Source organism: Herpailurus yagouaroundi, unplaced genomic scaffold, assembly GCF_014898765.1.
Source record: "Herpailurus yagouaroundi ecotype Mexico unplaced genomic scaffold, PumYag 67555, whole genome shotgun sequence".
NCBI lineage: Eukaryota > Metazoa > Chordata > Mammalia > Carnivora > Felidae > Herpailurus > Herpailurus yagouaroundi.
The window spans coordinates 1,786,980-1,793,954 of record NW_024420361.1 but is presented as its reverse complement, the minus strand read 5'-3'; positions in this window follow the sequence as shown (position 1 = coordinate 1,793,954).

Below are 6,975 nucleotides of genomic sequence, written 5' to 3'. Positions count from 1 at the left end.
TTACTTTTGTATCTAAGTAGTTAAATATTATTGACCTTTTAGTATCCCATTCAGCTCTTGGTGATATTTTTATATCAGCTGAACCTCTAGTTAACCTGAATAACAGACCAAAATTAAATTAATGTATAGAATTCCATTGAAAGTTTGATTAATTTATAGAATTCCATTCCCAGTAGACACCTAAAATATCTGAAAACAGTTCAGGATACATGTAAAGATTGTGCTGAAAACTACGGATGAACTTTACTCATAGTATACTTTTCTGAAGTCAGCTCAATAACCAGGACAGAATAGCTCACATTTCCCCCAAATAATCAAATGCTTAAACCTTAATTGTATTTTAGAATATGATCTAGAGCATTCTACTACGTCCTTTAAGTGTACCACACCACTCTCTCCTTAAAAAAAAAAACATGAATACAAACATTTATATATTTTTCTATACATGTAGGCATTCACTACTTACACATTAATACGTTCATTCATCCTCTGTTAATCTGTTGGTTTATCCAACTATGAGACTATCATTTTGCCTATTCCAATTCATTTGTTTATAGAAATATAGAGCCACTTCAGGAAGGGAGAAGAGGAGTTCAGGTGCCCTAGGTAGGACACAATGGTGGGGTGGGATTAGAGGTATAAAGGAATTTATTTCCTAAGATCAAGCTATGAACTGAATTGTATCTCCTCCAAATTTATGTGTTGGAGCTCTAAACCCCAAAATTACTATATTTGGAGATAGAACTTTTATAAATAACTAAGCTTAAATAAAGTCATAAGAATAGAGTACTAATCTCATAAGACTGGTGGCCTCATAAGAAGAGGAAGAGATGTCTCTCCCCTTCTCCTACTCCAGTCCTTTCCCCAGTCCTCTCCCCTCCTCCTCTCTACCTTTCTTGACCTATCCCCTCTCCTTTTCTCTCTACCCTGTAAAGAAACAGTGACCCATCTGCAAGCTAAGACAAAAGCTCTCACCAGAGCCCAACAATACTGGCACTCTGATCAAACTGCCAGTTTCCTCAACTGTGAGAAAAGGATTTCTGTTGTTTAAGCCACTCAGTCTATTGTACATTGTTATGGAAAGCTGAGCTGATACAGATTGGGACTCAAATGGTAATTCTTTTGGAACCACAATCTCAAACCAGCTTTTTCTCTGCCTGAAATTGCAGTCTGTGGACTACAGATTTTTTAATTATACCCCAGTGGTTTCTCCTATTCAGTAGAGGAGACCAAGTTATCTACTATTTATTTTACCTATATCTTTTCATGAATCTCCCTCTGCTTTACATCAGATGATGCTGATGATGAGTAAGGGTAATTAATCTCCTGTATTTTAACTGCTACCTAAATTAGCTTATATACTTCAAGTTTCATTATACCCACTTTTTGTATATTTTATAAACCAGAGAAAGTAAGTTCTGTAATGAAAATTCTTACAGATATTTAACTACAGAACCATTAATTGTTATATTGTAGTTATATGTAAAGTTGTACCAAACACTTCATTTATGAAGTGTCAAATAAGCTGCATGAATCAGATTACTGCTCATGTACTTTACTGACAATCAGTTATGCTAACAACAAAGTTGAATAACTGTAAACTTTTTAGGTTAGGAGGCCAAATATGACAAGGCACTTTTCTTTAGTAAAAATGAGATATGTACTATCTCTCATCCCTTGTATCTTGTATATGAAAGATTAAAAGACAAAGTGAAAAAAAAGTCTTGTTTGATTACATACTTAGCTTTTGGTTTTGATTTGCTAAAAAATAGAAATTAATGTACTCAGTATTTTTCATAAATCTAATATTTTTTTTATCTTTGTAGCATTGCTTATAGCATGTACCAAATAGTAACAAAATAAAACAGGCATTTCTCTAGAATAGGCCCATGCCTCTTTGTTCATCACTATATTCTTTAGTTGGAAAAACCTGGATTCGAATTGAGGTTCTCATATTTAAGAGCTATGTGAAAATGGGTAAGCTATCAATCATCGCACCTCAGTTCTCCCATTTATAACATGGGGATATTAACCACCTTACAGAGATTCTGTTACAATATGGGTAAAACATGGTAACAAGCATAGAGCAGTGACCCAATGTTGATTCTGTTGTTCTGTTCTGCTATATAATTTTATTATAGATGTTGTATCCTGCTGCAAAGTCAATCCAATGTCAAATGAGCTCTGAGATATTTGTGGCCCTACCTTCAAGATCTCTGATTCAAGTTGTATATGCCAATTCCTGGGAATTAAAGCCTCAGACATTCCCAGTTCTAAGAAACACTGATAGGCTGGTGTTAACAGTATCATCTGCACTCCATGTGAGATCTGAATAAGTTTTATTCCATAGCAACCCTGGCAAAGAATGGGTAGAGGAAATAGGCATAAAAGTGACTCTACATGGGGAATACAATATACTGTAGATATAATGTTTTGAAGGGGAGGTCAACTGCCTTGGCTATCCATTATTTTACTTGCACAAAACACTACATTTTCTAAAGATTTCCTAGAACCTAAGCCATTGATAACGTCATATAAAATGGTTTAACTCAACAGATGAAAGTTCTTGTCCATTGTGCTTAACTTTGGGCAACTCTCTTGTTCCCTACTCCTCTAAAAAATGTCAGTCTGGTCTTGAATCTCTGCTTGAAACTGAAAATTTGTGATGGTTCCTTTTTTTATATATATTGAAGTATAGTTGACACCAACTATACCAATGTACCAAATGCACCAATGTAATTTGGTGTATTAGTTTCAGGAGTATGACATACTGATTAAACAATTTTACAAATTACTCAATGTTCAACACAATAATCATGGTCACCATCTGTCACCATACAATATTATGGCATATTATTGACTATATTCCTTATGCTGTACTTTTCATCTCCATGATGTTTATTTTGTAACTGCAAGTTTGTACTTCCTAATCCCCTCAATACCATAAAAGCAAAAAAAAAATCTGATTTAAAAATGGCAGCAGACTTGAAGAGATATATATTTTTTAAGAAGACATACAGATGACAAACAGTCACATGTATAGATGCTCAGCATCAATCACCATCAGGAAAATACAAATAAATACAACGATATATCATCTCACACCAGTCAGAATGGCTACTACCAAAAAGACAAGAAGTAACAAGTGTTGTCAAGGATGTAAAAAAAAGGGAACATTCATGCACTGTCAGTGGGAATGTAATTTGGTGCAACCACTGTGGAAACAGTATAAAGACTCCTTAAAATTTAAAAATTGAAATACCATATGATCCAGCAATTCCACTACTGGGTAGTTGCAAACGAAAACAAAAATATGAAAATACTAACTTGAAAAGTTATATGCACTCTTATGTTTTTTGTAGCATTATTTATAGTAGCTAGATATTGGAAGGAACGCAAGTGTCTGTTGATAGATGGATGAAGAATGCATAGTATGTTTATACAATAGACTATTAGTTGACCATAAAAAGGAATGACATCTTGCCATTTGTGACAACATGGATGAATCTAAAGGGTATTATGCTAAATTAAATAAGTTTTACAGAGAAAGACAAATCTGAAAAAGTGAACAAACAACAGATTCTTAAATATAGAGAACAAACTGGTGGTTGCCAGAGAAGATGTGGGTGAGCAAAATAGGTGTGATGGTAATTTTTATGTGTTAAATTGTTAAATACCCAGATATTTGTCAAACACCAAATATCTAGATATTAGGGTGAAGGTATTTTTTAGATGACATTAACTTTTAAATCAGTAGACTCTAAGTAAAGCAGATTATCCTACATAATGTGTGTGGGCTTCATCCAATTAGTTCAAGGCCTCAAGGAAAGAAGATGGAGGTCCCTCAAAAAGCAAGCAATTTTGCCTCCAGATTGCTTTTAACTCTTGCAACAACACACTTCCCTGTGTCACCAGTCCTTAAGCCTATTCTGCAGAATTTGGACTTTCTAGGCCCCTAAATTACATGATCCAATTCTGTGAAATAAATCTCTGACTCTCCTCGCACTGTCTCCTCCTCTGTCACTTTCATTCCCTCTCCTTCTTCCTCTGTCTCTTCTATAAATAGGTAGATAGATATGTAGAAGGATATAGATATATATAGACACAGATATGGATAGATTATAGATATAGATACATAGATAGATAAAGATAAAGATACACAGATATAGATATATCTTATCCACCTCCATTTGAGGTTTTTTGTTGTTGTTGTTGTTGTTTTTGTTCTGTTCTCTGGAAAGCCCTAGAACAAAGTTCAACAGTTAAACAGAGACACTTTACTATTGAAGGGCCAAGAAACCCATCCCAGTAATATCTGGTCATTTCTTCATTTTACTTTTGGTGAAAACTAAAGAGAATCTACTAAAAAATTTTTGATTGATACCTACCTTGGTTGTGAATGTTTCACACAGTCTCCTGGAAAAGAGGAGTTTCCCAATATTGTCCTAAAATTTAGAATAAAAAATTAATATTTTAATAAATTTTTATTGAATCAAAAATATTAACCTGCTGACAATTTTTAAAATTTTTGAGAAACTTATAGTTTATAAGTAATATGAAATATGAATGTAAAATTTCAAGTAAGGATATTATGTAATATAGGATATTTATTTTAATAACCTACCTTGATTTGTCAAAAAACCTTTGTTTGGAAAAAAAGAAAGGTGAAGTACAACCCAAAAGGTAACAGAGTTGTGTCACCAGTTGTGTCTATATAGTCATAAAAACTTTACCAATACCTAAGTAAGTATTCACAGTCATTCTAATAATATTCTTACAGTAGGCACAAAGAAGATAAGGATTGTCTTTGTAAGTTAGAGGATAACCAGGAAATTATATTTCTGGCTTCCAGCCAGGTAGCCTTGAATACCTCTCCAGAAAAACCTTATCTCATTCAGAAGTGCTCATTCACATTCATAACTTAAGTGGAAACTTTATATCCTCAAAAAAAGTACATTATATTTTATAGTTTTAGTGGAAAATGTGAACTATAAATATACAAGTATATTTTAGCAATTCATTTTTTTCTAGCTAAAACTATTAATTCATCATTCACAGTATAAAGATTTGAGAGCTTGTTGTTTGATTATTTTCCTCACTTTGGAACTTATCATGCATCAGACATTCAATGTCATTAATTTTAATCATTTTACAGAGATTTGTTTGCAATGTATAAAAATTCATGGCGATAGCACAGAGCAGTCCAGGAGGAATTATAAAAAGAAAAAAATATCAAAGAAGAGGTATTCAGAGGCCAATGACAAGCTTTCTCAAAATGCACTAGAATATTGATTATTTTAAATAAAAATTACATAAAATATAGCCAATGAAAGAAGAACACTCTGACTTCCCCATTTTTGTTTCCAGAAAGCAAGAAATAAATCTCCCATGTAAAAAGTATCCTTTTTGTACCAAAAAGTAAAGAGATATCCTTATCACCAGAGATGGGAAATTTACAGTAGAGAAGGCTGTATAAACAACTCTAATTACTTTTTACTAATTTACTACCCCATCCCAAATTCCATTTAGAATTTCTTACTAATTGAAGCTCTCAAAGTTAAGTTTTCATTTTCCTGTAAATTCCTCACAGATCTGTTGTCTCTTTATCTAAGTGACTGTATAAAAACTATCTATCTGCCTTGTTCATATGTCTGGATCTCAATTTCATTATTGGGCCTCTGTGCACACATAATTAAACCCTGTTGTTGTTTTTTTTTTTCTCCCATTAATTTGCCTCATGTCAATTTAACTCTTAAAGCTAGATGATTTTGAAGGGTAGAAAGATAATTTATTTACTTCCCTACTGGTATTTCTCATTAGCCATGATATCTTAAGCGCTGTGTTACAAAAACACACGATTCATTAAAAACTATTTTCCAAATTTGTCTTTAAGGAACATATTTAGAAGAAAGGAGAAGAAATCAACCCAATTTTATATAAATTTCAACTATCATGAAAACAATTTTACTAACCTGAAACTATTGTCTTGTACTTTTGACATTAAAGTTTCACTGCCATTTTCCAATAGGAACAGCCTGAAAAAAGGAAAAAAAAAAACAGCCTAAAAACATTCCATCTTTTTAAGCTATATTATAAATGAGCATTGATTAAAAGTAGCTAAAAAAAGAAAAGCCACTAATGTATTTTATACAGTCACTGATCAGATATTGATATGTAATATTTCATTTTCTTTAGGACATTAAGAGATGCTATGTATCTAAAAACAACAGTTTGCATGATAGCACATCTATCATAAAGCACTATTGCTTAATATTACCTCTTTGCCTTACAGACACTTTGCAAATAATCTTTCACACAAACCTATTAGAATAAAAGAAAATTAAATACAAAAGGAGCTATATAATGAGAAAAAAAAATCTCTATTTTGTCACATGAAGGTTATTTTTGGAAGCAACCCGAAAAGAACATACCTTTTTAGAGTTTAAGGAATTATTAGAAAATTAGGGAATTATTGCTGATTTCCTAAACTTGTGTCCAAATTCCATTACCATTTGACACATATGTACAGGAATTCCCCAAACAGGATGATCAGTGAGTAGTTTAGAGAATTAATCTCAATTCTTTTTACTAAGCCTTAATTCTCTCTTACTAATTTTTATATGTAAAACTGTAATAGTACATCAGCAAATTTCCATTAGTTAATTCAAGACAGACCAATAATAAAGTGTGCTTTCATTGTGCTCTAAACACGACACTTTCCTACTCATAGTTCAATTCTTAAAAATTTTATTATCCATGAAATTTATCGTACCTCAGACATGCCAGAAAATTTAAGGTTTAAGCTGCTAGCATTTATTCTAAAGCAAAACTTTAATACCTAATATAAGCAATAACAGGCCTAAATAATTTTGAAGCTACTACAGAAAATAGTGAACTCTGTATTTCATTTGATTACAGAAAAAGTTTTTTATTTTATTTTTTGAGGCTTCCTCAGTGGGCTATTTATTTATTTTT